The sequence below is a fragment of the Daktulosphaira vitifoliae genome, unplaced genomic scaffold (genome assembly GCF_025091365.1).
Source record: "Daktulosphaira vitifoliae isolate Bord-2020 unplaced genomic scaffold, ASM2509136v1 Scaffold_4, whole genome shotgun sequence".
NCBI classification, from domain to species: Eukaryota; Metazoa; Arthropoda; class Insecta; order Hemiptera; family Phylloxeridae; genus Daktulosphaira; species Daktulosphaira vitifoliae.
The window spans coordinates 8054365-8069903 of NW_026099575.1; the positions used below are offsets into that span (position 1 = coordinate 8054365).

General features: G+C 34.5%; 1 long non-coding RNA gene across 1 annotated transcript; it reads right to left on the bottom strand.

Moving 5' to 3' along the window:
- Window positions 1–13822: 13822 nt before the first annotated feature.
- Window positions 13823–14416, bottom strand: LOC126906036 (uncharacterized). Its single transcript, XR_007704169.1, has 2 exons — window positions 14143–14416; window positions 13823–13990 (listed from the first exon to the last, which is right to left on the bottom strand). It is a non-coding gene; the product is annotated as an uncharacterized LOC126906036 (long non-coding RNA).
- Window positions 14417–15539: the final 1123 nt, after the last annotated feature.

A 15539-nucleotide genomic window follows, 5' to 3' on the forward strand; every position in this document is an offset into this window, starting at 1 on the left:
TTTTTGACAAAACTTTCTTACTAATGCACATTTTAATATTAAACAAATGCATTATGGTAATTTTATTCTGAAAATTTTCAATGTTGAGAATCAAACAACGACGGATGCAAGCAACTTTTTAACTCTTACAGTTTATATAGCAAAAATACCTATGACGATAATTGTTCATTTTATGATTTATATACAACATTAATCCGGAGTTGTGTAGCATGTTAAAAATAATGAAACGTATGTGTACCAATAAATAACGTGAACAACCAACAGCTTTATAGCACAACACAGTCGTTTAGTTGTTCATTGAGAATAAACAACATGGAAATTCATCTAAGTATATTACCAACAACTGGCAATTTGACTTTTGTACGCATCTCGTCCGCAAAACGTATATTCCCAGCCCTTCGCGATATTATGTGTTGGGGTCGCGAAAATGGGCATTGGAAAGTTTCAAACTGCAATCTGTGGCATTGTCGAAACGCGTATGTATTATATTAAAAGCCGTATAAGGTGAATCATATGCTCGTGTAAGGAAAGGGTGAAAATTCTACCGCAGCTTACCCGCACACGGATGCTCGAGAAAGTTTCTTTGCCACATTTGTTAAGATGGTTTTCACACTTGAAGTATTCCGACGACAGCAGCCGTTCACTTTATGAAGTCGCAATTCCCCTCGGCACATCCACAAGGTACATAACACTAAATTAAGACTGTGCCAACAGCATTGACAGAGGAAATATTTTAAACGATTTTCAATGGACATCGCGGTTTATTTAACCTTAAAATAGGAAAACTTTAGTGGACCGGACGCGATAGCACTTTGTATTTGCAATGTACACCGATGAAGTGGACGTACGAGCGCAATGTAAAATCCATTACAGATTTTTATTCGACCCTATTTATCAATATACGCACATCATATAGCACACTATATGAGTAACCATATATCATCATCATTTGCGAGTTTGCCAGACACATTCATATAATGTAATCTCCTGATACAATTGGCGGCGCGTATCCAATTATGCGTTCCAACTGGCGGCCGACTTCTCCATCATTTAATCACATGCTCAAATCTATTCGTTTGATAACATATTCGGTAAAAATCAACCGCCGTGTTGTACTGATCGTATAATTTATATCAGAAAGCAACAGTTTTAATTGCACTATCCAATTTAGTTGTCATAATTTTGCGGTCATATGGGATTAATTCGACACATGAATGTGCTCGTAATATATTACGCTTTTGGTAGATAACAAAACTAACCTATTCGATTTGGTTTAAAAAAGCGGACAGTTTTACCACAGGAAATAATTTAAACGATCGAATGCTTGTACAAAAGCTTTAAAATCCAAACATTTGTTGATATCTTTTCTAGTGTAGTCACTCTGAGGATTTGAACCGAGTCATTATTCGGCGTGGAAGGCTAAGAGAGGCTCAACTTAGGGTACCACGTTTTTATACTATTAACATTTATTTTTAATATTTTCTTGGTATACGATTTTTTAACTTCATTATCGAGTAAGCGATGAACATTTAAATAATTTATCAATACTCAATATAGAAACGGACATAATAAACAAATTCTGTTCATTATGACATTGATATTGATGAAATTTCGACCTCTCAATGTATCACAAAATAATTATATGTTTAAGGAACGATTTTATCATTTCCTATGATTTTAAATTAACTGATCCTCAAATTTCTAAAATAGAATTAAAATTTATATTTTACTAAAATTTGCTTTTTTGTAAAAAAATTGTACTTATCATTTCTTACTCAGAAATTAATGTTTTGTAATTAAAGATATTCTCTGTAGATAGTTTTATTTTTTTTTCTATTCTAAAGACGTGGTTAATCACGTTGTTGAGTTGTACAACTAAAAATGTCAGGAAAAAACAAATAAATAAGAAGGACACACTATGACTGAAGTCTGAATGACTTTTTTTTAATGTCGTAAAACGCAGAAGACTAAATACGCATTATAAATTATCTGGTGTGCCGACGAAAGGACAGGATTATATTTTTTATCATATCACAGATATTTATATAATTATATGCGGAATTTTTCAAGTTTAATTTCTAGGTATAATTAATTTCTATGAATTATGACAGGGGCGCATAGAACATAAGTCGAAATTATAAAAAAAAGATTCATGAATTTTTTTTTCCTATCTTAGAATGTTCCCCGTGAGTGAGAGAATGTTATCATATCATAAATAAATATAATAATAATAAAATTATGACTGGATTATGTTACCACAACTTTACAGTTTATTTTTTTTGACAGTAATTAACTAACTAAAATCTGATAAAATATTTTGTATAAAACTCAATACGCGAGCAAGTAATAAAATTTTATTTTCGAGATAAATTAATTTAGATAATCGAGATAAACGCATCAAAACTAAAATATTTTCATAACTTTTGAGTAAATTTTTTTTGTATAAGATAAATTTATTCATTTTTAATTTCACCTGAATGAATTTTCATAAAAATTTCACTTTATCCCTTAGATACTGAGCACCACGAATTAGTTATACGTTATAAATACATGTTTTTTTAGTTGTGTAAAACTTAATTTATAAATGAGCCGTTTTTTTCGAATACGTTCACTGTAAAAGAAAACTAATTCATTTAAAAATTATTCAAGAGCTTCATCTTAATATAATCATTATAAACTAGTATTTTTTAGAATTCACATTAAACACGTGGAATACTGTATTATCATAAATTTTAATACTACAGATATTTTCGTAAATTTATTTGGGTTCCGAAACAGTGAAAGACTAATTAAATATGTACATTTTGATTTTAACACCGAGGAGAATAATTGTCAAGGTCAAACGATTGGAATAATAAGTATTATATCAGTCAGAACCTTCAATATTGAGTTAAATCATGATATAATTTAAACCAAAGATGACATCATTTACAAAATGTTGAAATCGTCAATAATATTTTTCATAAAAAAGATATTGGCCAACGATTTGCATACACATCAGTTTTAAGTAATCCAAAAAGCATTTCCATGGTAGTTATGAAAGCAGCAATTTTTATTACTAATAGTAACTTTACGATAAAGATTTTATTTTTTCATTTACAATATAATATGAGTTACATGAAATATTTTTATAAAAAAAACTATTTGAACAATTTAATCAATATCTTTTTATCTTTAAAACAAACTGTAATGTAAAGGTTTGTTGTAATTAAAAGTGCATAAAGAGAAAGTTTAATTTTGTATGTTTAGCGAATCATATTTCATTGAAATTATAAATGCGAAATGTCAGTTTACTCAACTATACTTGTAACGGTCACCATTACCTCTCCCTTTTGTGGTTTTGTTAATTTCGAATATAAAGTTCTCCCCTAACATTCAGATCATCACGAAATGAACATCTGGACGAATTTAATTTTGAAATGTCACTTTGGATTTTTTCACTTCTTAACGATTTAATTTCCAAAGGGATGCGAACAGTATATAAAAAAAAAAATAGTCATTCCATGACCAACGGTAACGGCGGTAATACTCAGGGGAGGTCCGCGGGCGTTTTTTGACAGCCGTCAAAACGAATACGATTTTACACATACAAAAATCAACCGGATTGACAGAAATGCGCCGTCGTTCCGTCGGGGCGACGGCAAGAAATAAACATGTTAACGAAGCGACGAATGCCTTCATTTTCTTTTTTACTTTTTTTGTCGAAAGGGTCATGGTCCCGAGAGACGGTTCGCTATAGAAGCGCCGAGTCGAACCCTATTAAAGGGTCGCTTGTTCGAAAACTCTTTCAGCGCACGTGGAAACGAAGAGAAAGAAACTTTCGCGAAAATAAATATATGACAATGGCAAAAAAAAGCGACTCAAAGTCGGTTAACACAATGTGCCGCCGCCGTTAGGTTCGATTTTCCCGACTGCTGTACTTACTCGCAAGAGACCGGCCTTTGGTGATTACGCAGGCGGCATTCGAACTGGTTGGCTCCTTTGCCGGTTGGCGGTTTTGTTGCCGATTGGCGTGTCACGCACTACGTCGCTGCAATAGCACTGCCGAGCCTGTCGCAACCTCCGGCAAAGGTTCCGGCTAAAAGTTGTGATGGCACAGCGATGTCGGGTACAAGGTTTGCATGTTAAAAAGGGACTGTGCCGGCCCATTGCACCGTCTGCGTTTACGTTTATACATAGGTATGCGTGTAAACGTGTATATATAATATTATGCTAAAGTATGAATGGGCCTCCACCGCCGCAACAGTGCGGAGAGAACGAGGGGGTCAATGCATCCGAATTAGCAATTGTAATGAGGCTGCTGTTACCGACACTGCTGTGGAGATCGATCGCTCTACTACTACCATTCCGGAGCAAGTGGGTTGTTGTGTGTGCACAGTACGCAAAGGTCTCCTGATTGATTTTGCCGTTCCGAGTGTGCTTTGTCACTCGTGTGCCATAACAACAATGCAATAAGCTGACGAGTGATACGCAAATACAAAATGTCATTTATGATAACATAAATAAAATGTCGCAACTGAAAACATAAAAATTCTGTCGTTGCAGTTTATTTGAACCGATCGAAAAATAAATCCGTTATAATGTTCAGCGCGTTTAAATTACCTTAATTTCGTTGCGTACTTATTTTAATGTAAACAATTATATGATGCAGTTTTATTAAATGGAATTTATTTACAAAAATATACCAATCGTTTGCTTGATAACAATAATTGAGTGATTTTAAATATCGACTCGCAAAATAATATTTCAAACAAGTCAGTGTGTTACTTCCTTTAAAGTAATCATTTCATAGTACATTGCTTTTTTAAACGCGTCGTCTCTTAATGTGTAGATATGAGATTCGACTTTGTTGTGCTGAACTTATAAGTTTAGCCGTTCTCTCTACGGCAAACGACACTTCATTAAAAACGAATTAAACGAATAAGCCATTAGGAAATTTTTAAACAAATACAATAGGTTATCCTGAAAACCCTAGAAAAATAAATATTGACGCCGTACCGTATGCTCTGTGTTACTCAGAACACTCACTCGTAAGTACTATTTTTAAATGAGTACTACAAAAAAAACGATCTCTGTGATAAAGTTGAGGTATTCATTACATTAAATCGTCAAAATGGAAAACTCGAAACCCAAAAACGTGCACCAACCCACCAAATGTGTGGGTGAAATAGAACTAATGAACTAGTATCTCATATGTAACTGATAATAATGCAAGAAGCACAATTATAATTTTAATCCGTGATTCACTGTAGGCGTTTAAGTTAATTTAAGTTAAACTAAACATCTAGATTTATTCTTAACAGTTGAACATATCACAATTATTTCACAAAAATCAAGTATGCGCGTACATTTATTCTGAAATAATAACTCTTTTCAGTGTCTGTTTTTTATAATCTTTTAATTGAATTTTACACGAAAATTGATTCTATTTTAATTATTTTAATATTATTTGAAAAGTATATTGTCATGAAATTCAATTGGCGTTGTTAGACAACAAATATATAAATTTATATTATATTCTTAATAACTTTAAATTTAAATTTAACAGAAACATTTATGGGGGCGAGGGGTAAAATCTATGAGTTGTATGATTTTTTTATGGTTTATTCGAATGTTTATACATAGTATATAGTGTATTATTTAATTTAAAATATTTCATTATCAACAAATGAATTTCAGTAATTGATATTTTAAATAATATCCATCAGTCTGTTAGATCGCATTTTAATAGACTTCAATTATAGTTACGAGTATGAAAATCACTTTTACTCATATTATTCTAATTTATTAATCCGTATATTAGATATATTTTTATAGAAATATGAACCAATTTTTTTTAATTCAATTATTATTTTTTGCCGTGTTAACTAAATCTCGATTTTCTCTATCCATTAGAACAATTAACAATTACATTTTATGCAAAACACGTTAAATAAATTATACCAAACATATTCATAAATACATATCACATATACCAAACGCAATTTGTGATTATCTAACAGCAGACACAAACGATATCTACTGTAGTTGTTGTGAGAGTATTGTAAAACGGCTCGTATCAGCTGATAACGTCATCTATTGCCATTAGGTGCTACACAGCGATTTGTTATTTATAATGCGAGTACCATATTTGCATTATTTTGTCTCCGTATAACTAAATGATTTGTTCATCTACGAGAATCGAATGGTCCATTTGCAAAACTAGTGCCGATATACATGTAAAATCGCTATACAAGTCATAAAACATTAAAATTAGTTTATATAAATAAAAGAGTCATAACTCATAAGTAACATAAAATGTTATCTGTGCACTATCGGCATTGATAAATGATTAAAACTTTAAATAAGGTATTCTTTTTCTACATGAACTATTGTTGGAATAAATTAAATTGGTCAAACAATATGTTGCTATTATGGTTTGCCTAAAAATACGTGTTTTTTACATCTACGCCAGTCTGACAAACTAGTAAATTTAATTAAATTGACGATTTGTATTTAATTTTATGTAATAATATGTATAATAAAAACTTTGAAGTGTTTATTTTTTTCCCAATCTATAACTTAAAAAAACTCTATTCGGTACTTATTTAAATTCGATAGTCTTCAATCGATTTCCTTAGATGTGTCCATAGAAATAATTTAGAGCTGTCGACTTAACTGAATAGTTAATCGCTTCTTCGCATTCGAATTGACAACATTCTTCCCACACGATTATTCAAATTTGTTTGCTTAACCACTGTTGTTTTTCGTAAATATTAGTATTTTTTAGTATTGTCCATGTATGGAGGCATCAACGAAGTGTTATTTCAAATAATAGTTCTGCTACAATATAGTTATAAACCATTATTTACATAGAAAAGTTTGTAGGCGAAACTAGCCGTTTATAGTAAGCATTATAACGTGATTTATATAGAACTAAAAAATTGATCGTTTCGTCAATTTATGAGCATTTTTTTTAGAAAACCTCCTATAGGTTTTCAAAATGAAAATATAGCGATAGAAATTTTAGCAGCATAGTTAACAAATACTTTTTCTTGTAATTTATTTTGGCTTTCAAGTATTTTTTGCTTAACATGTCGCCGTATAGAATATTCAAAGGTGTCGAAATCATAGAAATCAACACGCGCTCACGTATTTCGCAAATAACTGTTCGTTTTTTACAACGGTCACCATCGGTCATGTCGATTACGAGTACGCGAAATTCCTGTGACCATATCGACTGTAGGAAGACGCTATTTTTTACTACAACTGTGACCATGCCATGGTATCGAAAGATCTTTCTTAGGAGCACCGACGCCCTCAGAGAATTCCGTTATTATTGGATTTAAAACGAGTAAAACGTGGACCTTGAATGAACTTCTTTATATTAAAACACCCGCATATACATGTGACCGTGGCCCCGGGCGCGTTTAAATCCCATTCATGTTGCCCGAACCTCATCACGACCACTAGGACAACGACGACGAACAGCTCAAAACTTCGCCCACGTACGTCCGCATATTATTTTATTATTATTGTACATTATTCCTCTAAAGAGATAGAAAACTGTGTACGCACACAAAACACACTATTATAAAAACAACCGTGCGTATGTCTGTGTGTGTGTATATGTGTACATCCGATCGTTTTGTAGTCACGTGAGTCTGCCGGAGAAGTATTTTATTGTCCGCATAACAGTTTATACATGTAGAGAGGTATAATAACATTGTGAGTATCTGTTGTACGCGCGGGGAGACACACACACACTCCAAGTGGGGACGTGGCTTAGGTGCGCCCCCTTGAACAATATTGTCCTCGAATTTTTTGGTGGGTGCTATATCGAGTGGTACACTAAATTTATTGTCGAATAAGTCGAACGAATTCACACAAGGAGACAACATAAATAACGTCTAATAAAAATACAATGTATAAAACAAGCGATGCAATCGTTATTTTTCTCGAGCACACGTGAACTTCGACAAAAAAACAAGTTTAAAAAACAGTAAACTATGAAGAAATCGTAATACGAATAACAATTACAAGTTGGACTCGAGATACATTTCAACGTTCAAACTAAACGTTTCATTTGACATTGAAATTTGGACTGGTTGTTTTTAATTGGTTGACTATGAGAATTGATACACTTTAATAAATACTAATTACAATTATTGTCAATGAATTATTTAGTTTATTTACCGAGATACACGGTTGGTCAATACACGACCAAATATTTAAAGTTTCAAAGCTACGCATATTTTTTAAGATCCTTAAAAAGAAAAGATTATGATCTAAAATTAATAAAACCGCTACTCCAATAACATAGGCCGGCGCCTATAGCGTAAACAGCAGTAATGTCGTGACTTGAACATGTTTACATTTGCATTTTTCCGAATAGTAACTGTTCAAATTCTACATTGTAATCAATGGAATATATATTCTATAGATATAGTAATTTAATTTAGATAGAAATAACATTTTTCGTGGAATCTCAAAAGTTTTTCAAATAAACAGTAAAATCTCAGTTAATCGTAAAATTTTTTATAACTTGCCGCAATTTTAAAAAAACTACTAACTCTGTTCTAGTAAACAGAATGGGGATAAATAGGTGAATATAATAGGTTACATTAAGTCGTTGCCCTGTAAAATATATTTTGATGTACGAGTAACATTTTTGAGTAATCAACCCGGAAAATAGTGTGTAAACTAGTCTAATTATCCTCTACAATAATTTTATTATTGCTAAAGGACAGCACCTCGCGTATAAATGAGTTTTTATATGTTAAAAGTAATTTATATTGTAATGTTTTCCTTCACACCGAAAGACGCGTAAACGTGGGCGAATCACACGACATAATTAATCTATTAACTGATAATTATACGTGACATGAAAGAATAATAAGTAATGTATTCCTGGCGCTGAATTAATTAATAAGTGTATGCATTATTAAGTAATGCGTCGATCGATTTTCACAACTAACTTGTTCTAACAAGACGCATATTGAAACTGAAAAACTATTTCATTTCAACAGTATCCATCATTGGACAGCTTACCCTGAAAAATGATAATTGGGTGAAATACATTCATTAAAATGTGTTCATATTTTAATATTGAAAATAGTCTGATGTAAACTGAAAGGTGCCCAAAGAGTTGAAATGTTTTTTGAGATATTTTTATAATACCGTTGCAGCCGAGATGATACAAATGACTTCAAACTTCCCAGTGAAACACAATCGGATGGAGAATTCTTGTTCAGTGGCTGACGGTGAAATTCCAGTCACAGAAAAATCTCCAATAACACATCCGATGTTTACAAAAATATATACTAGTTTTCATTTCTGTGCAAACACAATGAGCCCATATTTACTCGGCTATTGTCTGTACGCACATTACTGCCAAGACAATGCTGTGTTTATTAACAATGCCGTCCAGCTCCCTAGCACAATTGCAACACGTCTCGTGCATTGAAGAGAGCCGGTTTACTTTTCTTGTTCTTCGAAGAGGCTCAAAGTCAATAATTACTATTGGCCATAGAGGTGTTTTGAAGAAATGAACGCAAACCCACACCTTGTGACGTTTAAAACGTTCATAGAGAATAGCATATTTTAAACGATTTCCAATTGTTGGTCTCTGCAAACTATTTGGCAGTACAACTCTTACGAATATTGCGGTGAAATTATGAAAATATTAGTAAAATCGACCCAACCGTGTAAGTTGTAAGCCCGACGAAACATTTTTAAACGCATTAATGTGTTTGTTAATTAAAAATAATTAATTGCGAAATTGTTTTTAGTTCATTAAATCGTCGCGATGAGCAACGAAATTCGTTAGATTCGTGTAGGACATCCTTCTCCCTGGAAACAATAATTCCGGCGGCCCGCGCATGTCATGATGATGCTTAAAAAATTCGCTAAAAAAAACTCTCCGGTTTGAAATCCTTACAGAGATTTGATACCACGCGGTCAACAGGACGGTGGTCGGCGTCTCCACAGTAGCCATTGAGTCGGTCACGGATGGTGAGTAAGTTGCGATAGGTAAAATATTATGACTGTTGGCGCGGACAGCGGGTGCACTGCAAACGAGATGCGATCGCAGCCCATTGCAAATAGACTACGGATCATGAGATTTTGATCCGTCAGCTTAACCGTCGTGCAATCGACACACGAGTGTAACGATGTCATTACGGTGCACGTGATCGTTACAGGACAGGCATAAGGAAAGCGCGAGAGAAAATGTAAAACGAACAGAAGAAGAAGAAGGACGTTGGATACTATTGGCAACGGTCGGGCGCCTGGTCGCACGTGACTCGAAGGAGTAAAACGGGTATTGCTCGCCCGACATATTTAGTCAGAGCACGTCACCCGTTAATGTCCCAACCTTGACTCGGCTGACGGCAGCGGCGGTAGAAGGGACCGCACTGACCGGCGAGTGCGGCCAAAGGATTTGTAAGCCGGAGACATGTGCGTGCGACCTGTGTAGGAACCTCCCGCGTCGTCCAGTGGGAACGCCGCGTAAAGGTAGGCGCCTGAATTCATTCAAAAACTCCGCGGCTGTTCCGCCGGCTGAGCTCGCCCGACGTGTGCGCTGTCCGGTTCAACGTTCGCTTGGCGGTGCGTTACCGACGCCAACAGCAGCAGCAACAACAGCCTACACCGTGCGATTCACCGGCATAATGGAACTTTAACGAGGAACGTGTGCTGAACCGCAAAACAAATTTTTCACGTTTTTCCGTCCGTTTGTTACCGCCGCGGAAAGGTGTCGGCTGTTATTAATTAACGTTATCATTGTGCTTGAAAAAATAATAATCTAAAAACAAACGGAAAAATGGAATACACGACGCTAAATATGAACACCGCGCGTTTATTTATTATAATACATGATATTGTTTTACTGTATGTTTTATAGGCAACAGAGCGCGACAGAGTCGTGGTGCCAGTGAAAACAATGCAAAACCGGCAGATGTTGGTTTTGTTTTATCTTTATTTTTTTAACTTCCTTCGCGCGTTATATTCGCTACAAGCCTTACACGCGAGTCACAATAGCGCTCGTTATAGTCGTCTTACGTTATTTTGTTCCACGTGCAAACGGCGGCGGCACACGGAGTTCATTGAAATCGGAATTAACGTTAAAGGGTTAATTATACGCGTGGTGGATAATTTTTGTTGCAAACCGGTCGACTGCTGTTGAAAGGCCGCACGTAAAGTGCCCGTGTAGTTCCGGAGGCTGAGAGTTTGGCATGAGACCAATTTATCGACGTGTACTCGCGAAGGTCACGACGAATCGAAAACAAATTTCGTTGTCATCCCAATCGTCTGTGGTTTGACTTGAGCGTACTAATCTCGGAGATCTTAGTATCATTTTTTGTCGTCCGCAGTGGGCGCCAGAATCAACAACAACATCATTAAAAAATATAATAATAATCACTTATCCGATTGACACTGCATATTTTTCACGAATGACGGGGCAGAATAATATTCCAGTGAATCTCTGCCAGAGATCACCTTTAATTATTATAGACTCATGTATAATGTATAACTCTATTTGTAGATGTATTAGGTGCGCTAAATACACGACTAAAAATGATACAATGACATTTATGTTAAACATTATAATAGCGATTGTTGTCGTGAAAATTATGCAATTCAGTTCATACGCTTTGTTACTTTCAATGCCGAATCACGGTCACCAAAAATAATTCATACCATTTTAAAGGTTGTAATCCATTTTTACGGGAGAGTAATAGGGAATTATTCAACAGGGAGTGGAATTTTTTTAGTGATCAAATTTTATTTATATTTTTTTTTATCATCTAATAATTTTGCACCCGTCTTTTGAAATGTGATGGTCGTACGAAACAATGCAATGAACCTGTTATAACAATATGAATTTTAAACAAAATTTAGTGTTTCCTTATTCTAACAGGCAATTCGGCCTGAAAATCCTTTCTAGGATTTTTCCTAAAGTTATAAAACATTTTTTTTACATAATTTGTTTAATTTATTATCTGATAGCAGTTACTTTTAGATGTGCTTTACTTTATTGATTTCATATATTTATCAGTCAAATTAATTTTTTACCATTAAAAAATAACTACACGTGTAATTTTATAAAAAACGCATCGATGAATTATTTTATTTCATCGCGATAATATTTAACGTATCAAATAATTTTTGTGTTATTTAACGATGTTTGCGATGAATGAGTTTAATGATTTTTCACGTAAAAGTCAATCTCGTTCGTTAGGTTTGTGCAGAACATTATTAACCAAAAAAAACCACACAACTGACTCGTAGAGATTTTAAACGTACCCGACAGAACTAGGATGACTTTGGAGAAGGTGTTATCACACTGTGCCTGGTATGTCGTGTTTCTGTCAGTTCGGTTAGACGGAGGTACTTGCTCTCAGTCAGTCCTATCAATCTCATCGAGCAATTCCCGTGTAGCGACCACTGCACGATATCCATTAATTTGTTTATTTGTACGTGTGTAACAACTATAACGTCTGGCACAGATGATCGGGGCGGCGTTGGTTCGTTTGCATATTCATGAGACGGGGTTGATACGGCGGAGAAGCAGAAATAAAAAAATAATACCGTCTTGGCTGACGTTTCTGTACAAACCATGTGTAAATACTTAATAATAATATAATGGTGTGTATTATTATAATGTGCGTGTAGGATACCTAAAAACCACTTTCGGTGCCGAGGTGGTGGTGGTGGTGGTGGCGGCGTCGGCGGTTGTAATTTATCGAGCGGACAACTGCCACCGGAATTAATCTCGGACCCCGACAATTGCCGGCCGTTTATGCAAATCGAATACATAGGCCGCCGTCGTCACCGCCGCCGAACGCATTAATATTTTCTTCCCGTACACTTCTATACCTATATAAAGGTACACACAAACAAGTCGAGTGTTTTTTTCCCCTTTCGAGTCGCTTTTTACCACACGTCTTCTTCTTATTTCTGTGTCCTCCATCACCGTACGCACGGCAATCCGGTAGCCGGGATGAAATCCAATACTATCCGCCTACCGCCTCACGGCCGTACGCTGATAATTAAAAAAGCATAATAATTCAAAAACTGGCTCCTGGAATTACCTGTCCGCCCGGAGTACCTACGCATCGCTATTATTAGTTTTCTCTTTTTTTGATTTTTATTAAGATTTTTCCTCGGTCAAACGTCCGTCAACGCCTTTTGAACGGTTCTCTTTTACCAGCCCCCAGTAATAGTGACCGAAATTACAATTTTCGACGGTACACTTAAATCATAATAACGACGATGTAATGAATATCGGAGCGGTGTAAAGAGATTATCGGCAAGTTCCTACCGAGAATAGCTCGTGCTCGAATAGGTCTCATACGTTAACCAGTGTAATGGCTTCCGAGGATAGCGTTGTAATGATGATTTACTTGTTAATTATTTTTCGTAAAAAATAACAGTTTTTACAATATATTATTGTGTGCTTCATCATGCGATACATATTCCGTCGTTCGAGAAGGATATGTTGCCGTCCGGAGATTTTTTTTCGTGGTAATTAACTACTTTGAAGTTCATTATTGGTGTAATAGGCCACTAAATCAAGAGACTATGTCGTTGAGTTTTCCAATGCTTGGTTGAACATTACATTTGAGAACTATGAGTATTATTTTTATTTTTAACAAGCAACTAACTTCAAGTTGTTCGAAAAAAGTAAATATTACGCAAAAATATCGCTTGTTTTCTCGATAAAACAATGGGAATTCTTAATAACTTATCATTGTTAGTGGTCATATTCAGTCAAAATCAAACTTCATTACAGATACTGTTATTAATAATCATGACTTATATTGGCAAAATAAACGCAACACATTTTAGAATAACTATATTAAATATGAATATAATATATTATATTTATCCATTCTGTGTCACAATCTCATGAGTAAAAATGAATTTGTCACCTCAGAGAACTAAATAACTGCTAATGCGGTATTGTATTGCTATTAAAATAACTTATCGATTGACAAACAATGATCAGCTGAAACAATATATAAATACTATACTTAAACAAAACTTAAGCTATTTAAATCAAATATTTGATTAATATTTAAACGAATTATTTTATTTAGCTTCAATTACAGTTTGATAGTGTAAATTTCACACAGTTTTAGTGTGATAAATTATTTTTACCTAGATCATAAAAGCTCAACTTGGCCGATATTGCGAAATGATCGACGACAATCGCAGTGTTTGATGAAAACGGCGTCAATGAAATTTCGGTAGTCTACCGGCTAAGGATAGTGGTAAAGTTCCGAATAGAACTGCTAGGAAGTTAACGATAGGGGAGGGAGTCTCATAAACCGAATGGCATACAATCACACCGCGTGCCCGCTTATTACTCACACACATAACCATAGTGTGGTAGTCATGGCGACCAACCAGCGCCATTTGCATATTTCCCCCCAAAAATCGCTCAAAGCGTGTTGTTTTTTATTATTATTATTATTATTATTATTTTTATCAATTTTCACGTTGTTTCGGTTTGTTTGTGTCCTCGTGGAACGCCTCCAGTACGAGACAACCAAACTTTTGACTAGTAAACAAATAAATATTGTAGAATTCAGACAAACGGTGTGTTATTCTGAAATTATTTGTTTCGCATTGCGATCCGACCGAAAGACGCTACTCGGCGGAGAAGGTGACCAGCGATGTGTAGAGGGCTAATGACAAAATCGTGTTCAGCGGCTAGTCGTGACGCGGACCGTCACAGGCACCGGTCTGTCCCACGCAATTGCACGCCTTCTAGGACCACGGCGTGGGCTGCCAAAAACTCATAGTTATCCCCTAGACCTTATGATTTTTTTTGCTAATCCAAATTTAATAAGAATCATTTTTAAGATTATAGTACGTTTTCGACGATGATATACTTAAAATAATCTGGAGACGAGATATTATTTGATTTATTTAAATTTCACGGTTAATGGAATATTTTGCAACAAATCTAAACGACCTTTAATGGTATTAAAAAATAACTAATTATGTGAAATCCTGAAAAATACTATGTATGTTGGGTTAATTTTATTTACTTTTGACCTTAATAGAACCTTGCATAAAATTGATTACCACGAATGAAAAACACTTTTCCTAGTTAACAAACCTGCAATGAAAAAACTGTTAAGTTTTATTTATTATGCTTAAATGAAAGTACGTATCAGTTAATTCGACAGTGAAAAATCACTTTAAAATTTTAATAATAAAAACTTAGAACAAAATAGTTAAGATCATATGGGCAGGGTTAAAATAACAAATAACGTGGTGGTTAATTAAATTTTAAACAGGGCTTGAAACCGTTTTTATAACGTTATAACTACCGACAAAAAACGTATAACATAGTTCAAACGAAATAAAACAAAAATCAAAACATAAAGCTATCTTTCGTTGATTTACTAATCGATTTGAATAGAAATATGTAAGAGCAATCTTGTTGTGTACAATCTGAGGCGATGGAAGATGTGTAGGAATAAAAAGAGCAAGGAGAGTGGAGACTGTATAAGGTACTAAACAATGATAAAAATGTAACGCACGTA